Below are 14,534 nucleotides of genomic sequence, written 5' to 3'. Positions count from 1 at the left end.
TCTGAGGCTTCTCCTGGCTTGGGACCTTGAACCCTAGGGAGGTGACTGAGGGGTGCACACCGAGGGTCTCTGCGCTGCTGAGGGACCCCAAGCAAAGAAGCGGGGAGAACGACGTGGATGGAGGAAACAGCCACAGGAGGAGGGCGGGAGGGCAGGACAGGGAGACCGAGCAGGGTCAGCCGGGTGGGAGGTGGGACCGGACACCAAGCCAGGTAAGGAGTGCAGAAGTCAGGACACCCCTCACAGGCTTCCAAGCCCCCCTGCATCCTTTGCAGCAAGGCGGTGGCAAGGGAGGGCCTCCCTGGAGTGGTTTGTGATCCCAGAGGGGACCTCTGTCGTTCCCTCTGCAATGTCCACACTGACCTGAGTCCCAGGAGCTGCTCCATGAGGGCAGGGACCGGTCTACTTCCTGTGCCAGCACGGGCCCTGGCCTGGAGGAGATGCCCAGTGAATGTGGGCTGAATGAATGAGGACGGAACAGCTTCGGGGTGATTGAGGCAAAGCTTCCCCGTGGCTCCAGGGGCTGGGGTTGGCGGGGGAGCAGTGGGCAGGGGTGGTGTTGGTGGGTTCAGCCTCACCAGGCAGAGCTGAGCCAGGCTTAGGCCCTGGGGGCCAGGGCCACCAGGGCTGGGCCAGGGCGGATGAGGTGGTCTTTGTGGGGTCCCTCTGAGGATCCCTCCTTCCCCCATAATTACTTCTGATTAGCCTCACCACAACAGCCACGCTGGTAAGAGAGGGGTGTTTGGGACGTGGGGGGAGGGGACAAGGTAGGGCAGAGTGCTCAGGACAAGCCAGGGCCCCCAGCTGAGTGCACACACACACACACACACACACACACACACAATCTGGAAAATTCCAATAGAGCCTCATCCACCCAGGCCTAAAAGCAGCAGTGATCCAGGGAAATCGGGCCCTTTAGACAACTTACCCTCATGTACTAGCAAAACACGTCCCCTCCAAAGTTCTCGGGAGGGAGGGTTGGTGGGCACAACTTCTAGGCAGAAAGCAGCAGGGCACAGAGGAAGTGCTTTAGGCCAGAAGGGAGCCTTGGCACGTATGTTCACCGGCACCACTCAGGGCCCAACCTGGACAAGTCCCTGGAGCCTCTTAACCAGTACTCGGAAAATTCTTCCCCGCGTGCAGCTACCCTTTCGGCCCCGCCTGGGTACAGCCAGGGGATCTGCAGGCAAATTCACTGTGTCCACACCCACCCACTCCTCTGAGACCATTCAGGCAGGGCCTTCTTCCCAGTTTCTCAGCAGGCCAAGCAGGAACTATAGGTCAGTTCACTCACGTTCCCCCAGTCTGCAAAGAAAGAACCCCTGCCCTCAGGTCGCCTCCAGTCCGATGCGGGAGACACAGTGCACATTAAGAGAACGGACACTCCTGACCCCGTCTCCTCCCCGCTCCCCCAAAGGGGGCTGAGCTTGCAGAGGTATGAAGGGCCCCAAGGGAGCATCACTTTGGGGAAGGCACGCAGGCTTCCCGGAGGAGCGGCTCCCCGGGGTGGCGGTGGGCTGCCTGGAGGAGGCGGCGGGGCGCCGCGCGAGGAGGCCGCCCCAGCGGCGCTCCCACGACCCGGGCAAGGCTGTCTGGGCGCCGTCTCCGGTCTCGGGGCCTGCGGTCGGGGCACCGCGGGGCCGTGTTTGAGCCGGTCAGCTCCCCGCGGAAATTACAGGGGCGCTCGGCGCTGCGGTCGCGCCCCCCGGGGCAGCGCCCGCTGGTTGGAGGCGTTTAAATTGAAAGCAGCTTTGGGGAGAGGGGGCGGGCGCGGGCCGCCGAGCGAGGGGAGGGGGCGGCCGGGCACAGCGACCCCATTGTCTGCGCCCGCCGAGGGGCGGAACCTTGCGGTAAGCGCGGCGCCCCCTCCCCGCGCCTCGGGCCCCCCGGGCTGTCCTGCCGGTTCCCACGCCGCCCCGCCCTCGCCCTCGCCCCTCGCCCCTTCGCCACCTGAGGCTCTCCCGCCCTCCCCCGGCGGCGCATGCGCAAGCACGCGCGCCCACTTCCTCCTGGAGGCCCTCCCAGACTTACAAGCCCTGATGGGCGGCGCATGCGCAAGCACGCGCGCCCACTTCCTCCTGGAGGTCCGCCCAGACTTACAAGCCCTGATGAGCGTGGGCGTCCCTGCGTCACAGAAGGTCAGGAGATGTGAGAGGCATCCTCGAACGGTCTCTGCGACCCCGGGCAAACCTCCCTTCTCTGCCCCCCCCCCCCCTCGCCGTGTCCTCTGTGTTAAAAAAAAAAAAAAAAAAAAGTAGATGTTTAACCCTCTCTGCCTACCTCTCTTTCGTCATTTTAATGCTTTGAGCCGATGCGTGGAGAAGCGTTCTGAAAACTTAAGCGCTGCAAATACCTGAGGAATAATAAATGCCAAGAACACCGCCCCCACTCCTATCCTAGTCGCCCGTTCTCCACCGTGTGGGTTCATTTGTACACAGCACAGCTTGTCCTGCAGATCTAGAGAGCTGGGGCTGGGGTGGGGCAGGGATGGGGCGTGGAGGGGGGACATCATGGGGGGCTGCTGGGGGGAGGGGCGTGTGGAGCAGGGCGAGGAAGGAGTGAAGGCAGCGATACTAGAACGAAGAGAGACATGTCTCTGTCTCTTGGGGAAGTGTCGGGAGGAGAGGCAGAGGCTGGAAGCAGGAGGGGCTTCGCAAGATGGCCGGGTCCTGCCTGGGCACTGCAGCTAGGGAAGTGGCCTGGGAAGAGCTGCCTCCTTGGTGGGTGACGTGTTTTCCTGGGAGGACAGACTGGTGACAGGGCCTGGCTCAGCCCTGGATGGTGGGTGGGGGCCGTGTGGCGCCTAGGGAGGGTGGGGAGTCCCCGGCCCCTTCCTGGTGCTTCTCCTGAGGGCTTTGGGTCCCCAGACGCTGGTCCCTGGGCTCAGAGCACCAGGTGTAGGGAGCTTGGCTTGTTGTTGCCTTTGCTTCCGCCAGCAGCGGCGGAAGGTTGTTTGCCAGGCTTGGTGCCCAGGGACGTGCCCGCTTGTTCCGCACCTGGCAGACCCACGTGTTCCTGCTCCACTTCCTGGAAGTTCCTAGTGGGCAGCCTGGTATGGGAAAAAGCCCGTGGCACCAGCTCCCTGTGCTGCGCCCCTGACGCACACTTGGTGGCGAGGTGGAAGGCGGAGCCTGGCCGGAGGGAAGAAGGCTTCGCCCTGTAAAGGTTCCCCGAAGGGGAAATCGACGAGCAGCCTTGGAAAGGAGGGAAAGAAGAGCGTGAGGTCAAGGATGGAGGGAGGCACCGGAGGAGCGGGACTGTCACATGGGACCGGAGTTCCTCTTAGTCCTCTCCCCATGCCCGATACCCCTCTGGTCCCCACCTCTCTTCCAGGGCCCAGAGTGTCTCAGAGGCTTACAAGAGAGGACTCTGATTTTGCCAGTGGGCTTTGGGGTACAGACTGGAAAGGGGTGCTCGGGGGCTCTGCCTGTCGTCTCTTTCCTCCTCCCCTGGCCTGAGCAGCTGCTGACCCCCAGCTGCCCGGGGCTAGGTCGCTCACTCCCCAGCATGTCCTATGCTCCTGTCACCTAGGCACAAAATGGGGACGCTGTGGAAGAGAAGGGGGGGGGGCCTGCAAGAGGTGGTGACTGTCCAAAGTGACCTGACTGGTTAGGGCTGGGCCACCCTTGTTGGGAGCTGGCCAACCTCAAGGAACCTTCCTGACTCCCAGGCCTGGGACCTACTGGACACAACCTTTCCTGGGGACTGGGGCCCAGAAGCTTCCCAGACACCACATTCGCCGTTCGCAGCTGAGTACTAAAAGGACTCCATTCCCCATCCAGGCCGAGGGCCACCAGAAGCCCTCTGAGAGCGTCTCCCCTGCCGCCTTCCTCCTACCTCTACCCCTAACCCTCCCATCTTCACGCCCCCACCACCTTGGGGCCCAGACTGGCATCTGCACACACCACACACCGCTCGGACCACGAGGGACCCTTTCCTGAGCCCACCTCTTACAGGAAGCCCACCGGGTTGGGCAGGGATGAGGAGGTAGGGAGTCAGACACCCACAGGTCTTGGCCTCCGGTCCCCACAATGGGCCAGGCCTGAGAGAGGCAGGGTCCTGTGTTAACCTTGCCAACCCTGCGCAGCCCCAGCGTCCTAGAGGTCAGAGCTTTGAGCTGTGGGGAGAAGGTACTGAGGCTAAGACCTCTGCAGGCCCTGGGCCCCAGCTGACAGGCTCAGCGGGGGCTTGGGGGTGGCTCCCCTGCTCCAAACACTTCCTTGGGGCCAGGAATGGACCTTTGGGGAAGAGGGGTCAGGAAGAGACTTAACTCACCCACCTGGGTCACCCTTGTCATCCAAATGCCCACCGGTAGTGGGCAGTGACTATCCCAGAGGAGTCCTTGCTCTTGGGAACTCAGGTCTGGTGGTTCCAGGAAGGGCAGGCTGGAAGAGAAAACCCGGGAGGTGCGAAGGTGAGTTGTTCCCGATGACCACCGCTAAGACCCCCGCCCTGCAATCCAGAGCATGTAGGAGCCTACGATGTTATGGTCCTGAGGTATTGCGATTGTAATAGGCAATATTCATAAGCATAGTTGCAGCCACTGTGCTAAAACTCTGCATGCATGATCTTACTTGCTGTTCCACAGTGAGGGAACTGAGGCACAGAGGCAGAGCCCGACCCACGTCTGTCTGACTTCAGAGCCTGCTTGCTTAGCTATTTCACCGCAGCTATTGTGACCCAAAACCCTGCTCTTTGTAGGGTCCCTGATTCAGCGAATCACCGAGTCCAAACCCAAGTCCTGACTCAGTGTCTCTTGTGGAAAAGCAGCAGGTGCGAGGGGTGGATCCTGGCAGGGGAGAGGTCTGTGAAGACAGCGGTCATCTGTTCTCTGGGTCCCAGAAAGCTTCCAGAAGCAGGAGCCTGGGCGAGGAGAGGCAGAAGAAGGAGGAGGAGGGGAAGAAGGTATTTCCAGATGGTTAGGAGGCATGGCCATTTTGGGGTTTGGTTTGGGTTTGTTTTACATTTTTTGAGAGAGAGAAAGAGTGCGGGGTCGGGGGGAACAGGCAAAGAGAAAGAGAGAGAGAGAAAGAGAGACAGAGAGAGAGAGAGAGACAGAGAGAGAGAATCTTAAGCAGGCTCTATGCTCCGTACGTACCCCGACGTGGGGCTCGATCTCACAACCCTGTGATAATGACCCGCTGAAATCGAGTTGAACACTCAACCAACTGAGCCACCCAGGCACCCATTGTTTTTGTGTGTGTGTGTGTGTGTGTGTGTGTGTTTAAGTTTTATTTATTTTCTTTAGGAATTTCTACACCTCACGTGGGACTCAAACTCAAGACCCCAAGATCAAGAGTCTCACCCTCTTCCAAACGAGCCAGCCGGGCGCCCCAAGGCACGGCCATTTGGGTCAGCAGGGTGGGTAACTGGAAGGGAAATGACCTTGCTTGAGAATAGAGGATTGGAGGGCCGCACAGGGGGCAGGGTGGAGGAAGGGAGTCTGGTCTGGCTGCATTCCTGCCTCCATCAGCCCCCGGGCTCAGTATCCGAGGACTCAGACCCCAAGGGGCAAATAGGGCTGTGTCCCATGACCCTCTGAGAAAGCCTCCTGTGTCTTATCCCCTCCCCCAGCGGCTCAGCCCTCTGCTGCAGGCTGGAGGCCACTTTCAGCCGCTCTCAGGCTGAACCCCTAGGGGGAGGGCCCCTGCAGAGCTCCCCCAGGGCTGATTACCAGCCCACAGCTAGACGGGAGCATCTGCCCCTCTCCTGGAGGAGGCCTGTCTTTGTTCCCTCAAAGGTATGGAGCCTGCAGACAGCATCCCTCCCCACTACGCAGACAGGAGGCTGGACAGAGAAAAAAATCCACATTTATCAAGCGCTAGCCATGGGGCAAGCGGGAACGCCCCCATTTTGCAGAGGGGAAAACTGGTGCGGGAAGGGGCGGGCACTTTCCCAGAGTCCCACCGACCTTAAGACGCAGCCCTGGTTGGTCTGGCCCCAAATCTGGCTCTTCTCTGGCTTCAAGGTGCCAGGGGTCTGTGCCCACCCAGCATGTGCACCTCTCCCCACTTCTGACCCCACCCCCCAAGCCCCTGCCCACCCTCCTCCCCACCCCCCACCCCCCCGCCGGCCCGCTGCAGGGGTTTACCCACAAAGGAGTCCAGAACTCCACAAAGGGACTGTCATGTTGACTGGGTCCCTCTCAGGGACAGATGAGAAAATTGAGGCTCAGAAAGTTAAAATAATGCTCAAGAGCAAATAGCTGTAAACAGTAGCTGCGGGATTTTATCCAGAACCTTCTCTGGTAAGCTCTGTACCACTCCCTTTGGAGATAGAGTTGCTAGGGGTGTGTATCCCCCACCCCCACCGCGCCCCGAATTGGGATCCAGCTAGATTGGAAGAGCAAACCCTTTCTTGGCCTGCCCTCTGAACTCCTCTCACCTCCCTGAGAAGGACTGGCCTGGGCTCTGGGTCTAAGAGCTGAGGCCATCTCTCCAGGGGCAGCAGGAGGAAACCAGACAGGTCAACCCAGCTTCCCCTCCGCGCTTCCGGGGCCACACACTGGGTTCAGCTCCCTCCTGGGTCTGAAGGAAATGAGTTGTGGGGGTAGAGCTGGCGTTTGGCAAGTGGGTACTTGCTTGCTGTGGGACCCTGGGCAAACTACTTAACCTCTCTGTGCCTCAGCGTTGACATCTATAAAACGAGGGAATAAGAGTACCAGGCTCGTAGGGATAATGAGAAGATTGAATTGCAAAGAGTTTGCAGAGTTTGGAGTGGTGCCCGGTGCACAGTCAATGCTATTATCATTATTACTAGAGAATCAGGAGAGAGAGCTGCTTAAAAAGGGAGGCCAGGGAATAGGGGCAAGTCTATAAAAAGGACATGGTGCATTTTGGGGGGTCTAGATTTCCTAATTTTTCGACGCCCAGGGTTCTTGAGAGGGAAGGAAAGGGTGGATGGTTTCCAGGTGACATTCCTCCCTTCCCAGCCCCCTCCCCAGGAGGATGCAAATTCCTCACAGGTTTCTGGGCTTTTGTGTGGAGCCTGCCAAGCCCTGGCCACAGCATTCCTCTGCCCCTCCCGTGGGTTGGGGGCTGGTGGAGGGGGTCACTAGCCCCTTTTACAGCTGTGTAAAGGATGAGGGTGGACGCCTGTACCTGAGGTCTCCGGTGGGACCAGCTTGAAGCAGGTGGCCTGCCCCCCAGCGGAGGGGCTTTGAGGCTGGGGACAGCGGGGAGAAAGCCCATCTGGGTGGCTGTTCAAGGCTGCCTTACACCCCGACACCAGCACCTGCAATGCGTGCTGGTGTCTGTGGTGGGGACGGCTCAGGCACCAGGGAGAACCAGGTCTGGTCGTTTCCTCTGCTGATAGGGCTGCATGGAGACACCAAGGGACATGTAGTGTTGCCCCAGGGGACCGATCCTCCGCTCTTTCCCTGCCCCGTGGAGCTCTCAGGCAGCTGGGGGGGGGGGGGCGGTGGGGAGTGGGCAGGACCTAGAGAGACATCCAACCCAACTGGTCAGAGCTGGGGAACCAGAGGGAATGGAGGAGGGGTTGCATAGGTGGGAAGTAAGGGCAGGCTTCCTGGAGGAGAGGGTAGGAGGGATCAGGGCTCCCCTTCCCCCCGAAAGGGAGGATCAGGGCTGGAACTTGCACGCTAGGCGTGAGCGATGTGGACACCTGCTCTTTTAACCCTCCATCTCGATGCATACGTGTTCTTCCATGCCCCTCCACCCATCCCTCTCTCCCTTAACCCATTTTGTGTGGACGTGTCCGCACAGGACCGGACGAGGCCCTTTCCCCGTCAATGGGAAACTGTCCCACCACGGGATGGGTTAAATGGCAGGTGATGAGGTTCCCTCCACTGAGGTTTTGTGAGCGGCCATTGCCCGGAGGAGCCCCGCGCAGGGTGAGGGCTCCCTTCGGTGTCCTCCGAGATGTCCTTCCTGCTCTGAAACGCTGTGAGGTCCTCCATCCCCCAGTTGTGCCCTCTGAGAGCTCGGAGCGTGGCTTTCTCCCTCCAGCCGGCGGCTTCCCCCATCTTTTCCCAGCTCCTTCCCCGCTACCTCCAGCCCATCCCACCTCCCTGCTTGGCCTGGCCCCACCGCAGCCCACGTGGACTTTTACACCCCTCTTTCGCATCCTCCCTCCCGCCAGCCTGGCCTCTTGGCTGCAGCCAGGCTCTCTCTGAGGGCCTTGGCTGGGAGCGTGGACTTCCCCTGCTCAAAAGCCTTCCATGGATCCCCATCGCCTGCAGAAAAACAACCAAATTCCTTCATCTGCCTCTTGGGGCCCAGGCTCTCACTCACTTTTACAGATGGCCTTCCCTCCACCTGCTGTGCCCTCCTCACCCCTTTGCCACCCAACTCACTTGGGAAACAACTCCCACTTCCGGTTGATGCTCAGAAACTGCCTCCTTGCTGGAGGGGCTGGTGCCCCACCAAGGCTGTGACTGAGCTGTCCTTGAGGGCCGGGCCACATTCTTTCCTGTCAGTATGCCCCACACTCAGAAGGGGCTCGGCACACGGAAACCACCCAGTTGTAGGAGTCGGTGAGTGAACAAACAGTCTTCCTTCGCGTTGATATAGCCTCTAATGCTGTAAAAACTTTCACCCAGGGGCGCCTGGGTGGCTCAGTCGGTTAAGCGGCTGACTTTGGTTCAGGTCATGATCTCGCGGTTCGTGAGTTCGAGCCCCGCGTCGGGATCCTGCTTGGGATTCTCTCTCTCTCCCTCTCCCTCTCCCTCTGCCCCTCCCCCACCTGCATGCACCTGTGCCTGCATTCTCTCTCCCTCTCTCAAAATAAATAAACTTAAAAAAAAACCCCAAACTTTCACTCACATCCTGTTCAAAATGAATTCAGCAGATGGTTCCGGAGCCTCTGTGGCCAGCCTGTGCCGGACGCTGTTCCAGGCCAGGACTCACCGCCGCAGGGCCCCATGGTCCTGTGGGGGAGACAGACATAAACACACCTGCGGAGGTCAGGCTGCTGGGGCCTTCACTCTCACTTCAGAGCTGAATTACTGAGCCCAGAGAGGTTAAATCTCCTTCTGGGTCACCCAGCCAGGGAGGAGGGACACCAGACAGCTCCCACACTGCCCCTTTTCCCTTGTGGCCCACGGGGGTCTTTTTACCCAGCGCTGCCTGCAGCCCAGGAGCACCCAACTCAGGTGGGTGCTCAATAAAGGAATAAATCCCACAGCGTCGAATTTCTTTCTTTTTTTTTTAAATTTTTTTAATGTTTATTTATTTTTGAGACAGAAAGACAGAGCACGAATGGGGGAGGGACAGAGAGAGAGAGAGGGAGAGAGAGAGAGAGAGAGACAGAATCCGAAGCAGACTCCAGGCTCCAAGCTGTCAGCACAGAGCCCGACGTGGGGCTCGAACTCGCGGACCGTGAGCCGAAGTCCAACGCTCAACTGACTTGAGCCACCCAGGTGCCCCTCTGTTTTAAAACGATAGCAAATGCACCTTCTTCTTTCACTTGGGGTCTTTTTTGACTGGGAGTCCAGAAGGTGCCCTAACTAGATGGTAAGCCATTTCTGTTTCTGACGCGAAAAGCCTTGGCAAGGACCGCTTGTTACTTCCTGGATAAAACCAAGGTTGGGGCCCCTCTGGATTTTCAACTCGTTTCCTCTGTTGCATCCTAAAGGGAGAGGGTTGGGTCTCACCCCTCTGGGCTTCTTCCCACACTGGCAACTCCTATGATTAGGGGCTTGGTCCCTGATGTTCCTGCGCTGCCTCTCGGAGCAGAGGAGGGCTCCATCCACGCTGGGAAACTCTTCCTGCCCTACCCAGGAATCTGACCCTACTCCCACCTGCTGGGCCCACCACCATCTCCCCCTGCCCTGGCCCCAGAGGGAGCAGGTCTCCAGTGGGGAAATCTCTGCCCTCTGGACCTTGCTCCTCCCTGAGATCCTGCCTCTCTTGCTGTAAAACAGGCTCCCAGCCCCCACCAGGCTCACCTGCTTGGCTCCTGTCCTGGGGGACATAGAGATCTTATCCCTGGGGGTATGGGCCTCAATGGGGGCATTGTTCCCACCAGGTCCAGAGCAGGATCAGGGAGGGACGGGGCAGAGACTGGGAATGTCCCAGGTGCCACACAGGCCGGCTTTGTCCTCCTCCTCCTCCTCCTCCTCTTCTTCCCCCTCCCTCCTTGCCCCTCCTACACGGCCCCCTCTCTCTCACTCCTACCCAGACCACAGACCTTCCCTTGGCCCCCTCCTTAGGCTCCTCCGTAGCCTGGGGCAATGCAGCTGTTGTGGGGGTGGGGCTCAGGATGACCTTGGGCACTTTTGCAGGAGCAAGGTGTCCCCTCAAAATGACAGTGCTCTTTGGAGCTGGGTCTCTGCTCGGGAAGGTCCAGTTCTGCCTGCCCAACTTGTCTGGCCGTGGCACCCCTGTCCAGGGAGCACCCTGTCCGGTGCTTGCCCCAGGCCTGCCCCATCCTCTCCATGTGCCATCCAGACTCAGTCCAGTCTAGCTGCCCCACGGAGACTTCCCGGCCACAGTCGCAGCGGTGGGCCCCCAGGATACAGGATAGGCTGAAATATAAAAATAAGTTGCCGAGAACTGACCCCAGACCCAGGGCTTTCGGATTCAGGTCCCAGCTTGGCTGGTCGCTGTGTGACCCGGTGAGTGACTGCACCAGGCTTCTCTGGCCCATTATAAAAGGACAGCATTTGGACCATCTTCCCTAAGCTCCCGTTGGCCTCGGTGCAGTCTCCTGGGAAGTGGAGAGGCCCCTGGATACGGTGCAGTCTCCTGGGAAGTGGAGAGGCCCCTGGATACTGGCCGGTAGAGAAAAGAGCCCCCACCACCAGGCCCTGCCTCTCCTTAACCTCCAGCCCGAGCTTTGTCCCCACAGCATGAATGACAGCCAAAGAAAGCTAATGGAAATTCACACGCGGCAAGTGAAACTGATCTCTAGCCCCAGATCCAGTTTTTCCTCCCATACGGCCCCCAGGCCTCCCTCACACCTGCTCTGGTCCCCTTTGTACGTTAGGCCAGCAGCACTCGCTGTCTTTCATCCACCTCCTGCCCCATTCACACCTTAAGCCTGGGGCACCGCCTCCCGCCTCCTGGCTGGGGCAGGCTGCTGTAGGCTGGCCAGACGGGCACCCCAGAGCCCAGCTTTCCCCCCACCTGGAAAGATCACAGGGAAGGGAGATCAGGGTGGGAAGCAAGAGGGCATCGGGGAGGCGGGGTACCCTATTGGATGCAGCAGAGTTCTCAACATTGGGGGTTTTGGGTTTTTGCTGAAAAAAGTTTATATCCAAGAGGACTTCTTGGAGGAGGGGCAATTTCTCACATGGATTTAGCAACACCTTTAAGCCCAGGGGTGTCCAGCAGCAGGCCCTGCCCTTCCGTTGGGACGGCTCAGAGCCCTCCATTTATTTATTTAGCACATAGTTATTGATGTCGACTCTGTTTTGGGTGTTGGGAATACAACTGTAACGAAAACCAAGCTCCTGCTTTCACAGGGTTTTTATATTCCGGTGTGGACACAGACACAGACAGATAAGATGTTAGTCGGTTGGAACTGCTTAAGGAGAGAAGTTAAAGCAGGTTAGGGGCTAGGGAGTGACCAGGTGATAGTTGAGATAAGAACCCAGCAGGCCGCTGAGAAGGTGACACTTGAGCAGAGAGCCGGGTGGACAGCTCCCGGAAGCTGTCTCAGGCAGAGAAAACTGTAATACAAAGGCTGTGAGGACCAGGAGAACTCGCCCTGTTGAGAGAATCTCCAGGAGTCCCCTGCGGCTGGAGTGGCCTGAATGATGGCCAGGTGGCAGGAGGTCAACCTGCAATCACATCAGGAGGGCCTTGGAGACGGTGGCAGTGACTTTGGATTTTATTCAGAATGAAATGAGATGATGAGACTAGCGGGGTGGGGGGGGGGGTCCCTGGAAGGTCCTGGCAATCCCCCTTCCTTACTGTCTCCCAGGATTAGGGAAAAGCTAGGCGTTAAATGTGAGGATTAGACAAACCTGGGTTGATGCATCTACCCAGCCATCCATTCGTTTAACAGATATTTCCTGCATACCTGCTCTGTGCCTGGAGCTGCCCCTGACTGCTGGGTCAATTGCCCTTATCTGTAAAGTAGGGCCAGCAAGAATTCTTTCTTGCTTCAGAAGCTTGTGAGGACCAAGCAAGAAAAGTGCTTAAATCACTTAGCACAGCACCGCATGTAGGAAGTGCTGTATACGCGATCTCTGTATGACTAGTTGGTGGTACTTCCAAATTCCCCCACACTAAGCCTCTTTGCCCTGCCCAAGTGAGTCTGACCTGTGGCCACCCCCCTCTGGGGAGCTCTCCCAGACAAGGCACCCCTGCTCCGTGTTCTCAGAGCTTCCCCTGTGCTCCCCTGCCTTCCCGAACTGCCCCAGCCCTGCTCCCTGCCCTCTGCCCTCTGCCCCGCGTGTGGGGTCAAAGCTCAGCAGGATGTTCTCTCAGGGCTTCATGTTCAAGTGTGCCCCCTTTACCGCTCAGCCCGCCCCTGTCTGCCCCAGCACGTGCCCCCCCCCCCCCCGCCACACTCTCTAGAAAGGCGTTGTGCTGTCTAGCGTGGGCCCCCAACGGGGGGCTCAGAAGCCAGAGACAGAAACTTCACTTCTAGGGAAGCAAAACCTGGAAATAGCCCCAGCTTTGAAGCCCTTGGGAGTCAGACGCGTTGAGCAAACCCTGTGGTTCCAGCTGTTGGTCCCTGCAAGTCAGTTCACATCTCTGGGCCTCAGTTTCTTTATTCGTGAAAGGAAACCGTAACACCTACAGGTTCAAGGCTGCGGCGGCGTGCGGATCACGCCCGCAAGACTCCTGCACGAAGAATGTGCTTCACATACCGCTGTTAACCACGGAGGAGTCGGGACGCGCGGCCCTCGCTGAGGTGGGGGCTCCGGGCCCAGGCCTGGGGCGTGAGTGCCAGAAATCGCGTGCAAATGCGAGTGTCCTTTTGTCTGGGGCAAGGCTCCATAGCTGTCATCACCCTCTCCGAGGGCTCCGGAGCCAAAAAAAAAAAAAAAAAAAAAAAAAGCGGGGACGGGGGGGTCGGAAGGATATCATGGCCAAAAACTTAAAAATAGTTGAAGCGAAGTCCAGAATTTGTTCCGTTTTTGACAACTCAGTTATTCAGACAACACGTTTTGAGCGCCTCCTCTGTGCCAGGCCCTGTGGGGGAGTCGGTGACACCCGGGGAACCTCCTTCTCACCAAGGTGCTCCCCCTTCAGCAGCGAAGACAAGCCCCATGGGGGCGCCACACTTTACAGTTTATAAGGGCACCTCATGGGCTCCCCGCCATGGGAGAGGCAGTGCCGGCGTGGGGGGGACTGTTTCACAGATGATAAAACTGAGGCTCGGAGAGGCCGAGTGACAGTCACACAAGCCGATCAGCCAGCACTGAGGGCCCTGCAGCCGTGCCTTCCTCCGGGCACATCCCCCGGCCCACTGGGAGTGGAAAACTACTTCCTGGATGCAGGAAAGCTTCCCTCTCCTTTCAGCCCATATTGTTGGGTCCTCATCCTCCTCCCCTTCCTCCTCCTCCTGGCCTCAGGTGTTCAATACGGCACCCCCCACCCCTGCTCTCTGCCAAGGGAATCCAGCATGGGTCGGGGGGGGGGGCAGGGTGCCCTGGCCCGGCCAGAGGTGCCCTTCCAGAGACACATATCACTGCCTGCCTTTTCTTCTTCCTGCGGTCGAGAGATGCCATCTGGATTTGCTGGAAGAGGCAGGCTGACTTTGGAGTTCAAAGATGCTGACGGAGAAGCGGCTTGTGCGTGAGGCAGCATGGGTGCGGTTGTGAGACGTGGCGGGGGGCGGGGGGGGGGAGGGTCACCCGCTGCGGGACCTTCCTTCCCCGCGCAGCTTCCCCACCTCCCTCCGACACACAGTCTTTTCGATGCTGCCGAGGACAAGCCAGGGTCAGCCCACGCGAAACTCTTCATACACACCTCCAGCTCCAGGCGGTCCCCGAGACCTCCTCGTCAGGGCTGGCCTGGTGCCTAGGTGCCAGCCCAGGGCGACGACGGGCAGCAGTGAGGGGCGGGAGGCCCGGCGTGTTCCCATATTTATTTATTTATTTGAGGACCCAGCGTTTACACATACCTGGCTCTGATTACTCCCCCAGGGCCGGGAGGAGGGGGACGCTGCAGCCTGGGCCTTTGATGTGCCAGGGGAGAGATGGGGAGATGGTGCTGGGAGTCCTCGTCCCCGCCGCCGCTGCGGGGTGTGTGCGCGTGGGGGGAGCCCTGTGATGTCACCCCAGGAGGCCGAGGATGGCAGGCGCCACGGCCAGGCCCAGGAGTGAGTAGAAGGGGTCGGAAGGTGGGGAAAAGGAGGGAGGCTCTTGCTGGGTTGGACCGTTGGCTCATAGCCGAGCTGCCTTGCCCAGGGCCCACGGCCATTGCCTTGGGTTTGGGAGCACGTACACCCCCCAAGGGAGAAGGGCAAGTTGAGGAAGACAAGGAGGAAGGAGCCACCAGGGCCCGGGCCCTAGCCAACTGCGTCCAGTACCTCCCACCCCTCATCCCACAAAGAGGCCCGGACCAAGGTGACACAGCCCAAAGGAGGTCAATATTCAGGGGGTCAGGGGCATCAAG

This window comes from Acinonyx jubatus, chromosome E1, assembly GCF_027475565.1.
Source record: "Acinonyx jubatus isolate Ajub_Pintada_27869175 chromosome E1, VMU_Ajub_asm_v1.0, whole genome shotgun sequence".
In the NCBI taxonomy this organism is placed as follows: Eukaryota; Metazoa; Chordata; class Mammalia; order Carnivora; family Felidae; genus Acinonyx; species Acinonyx jubatus.
Note: the sequence above shows the minus strand (reverse complement) of the source record.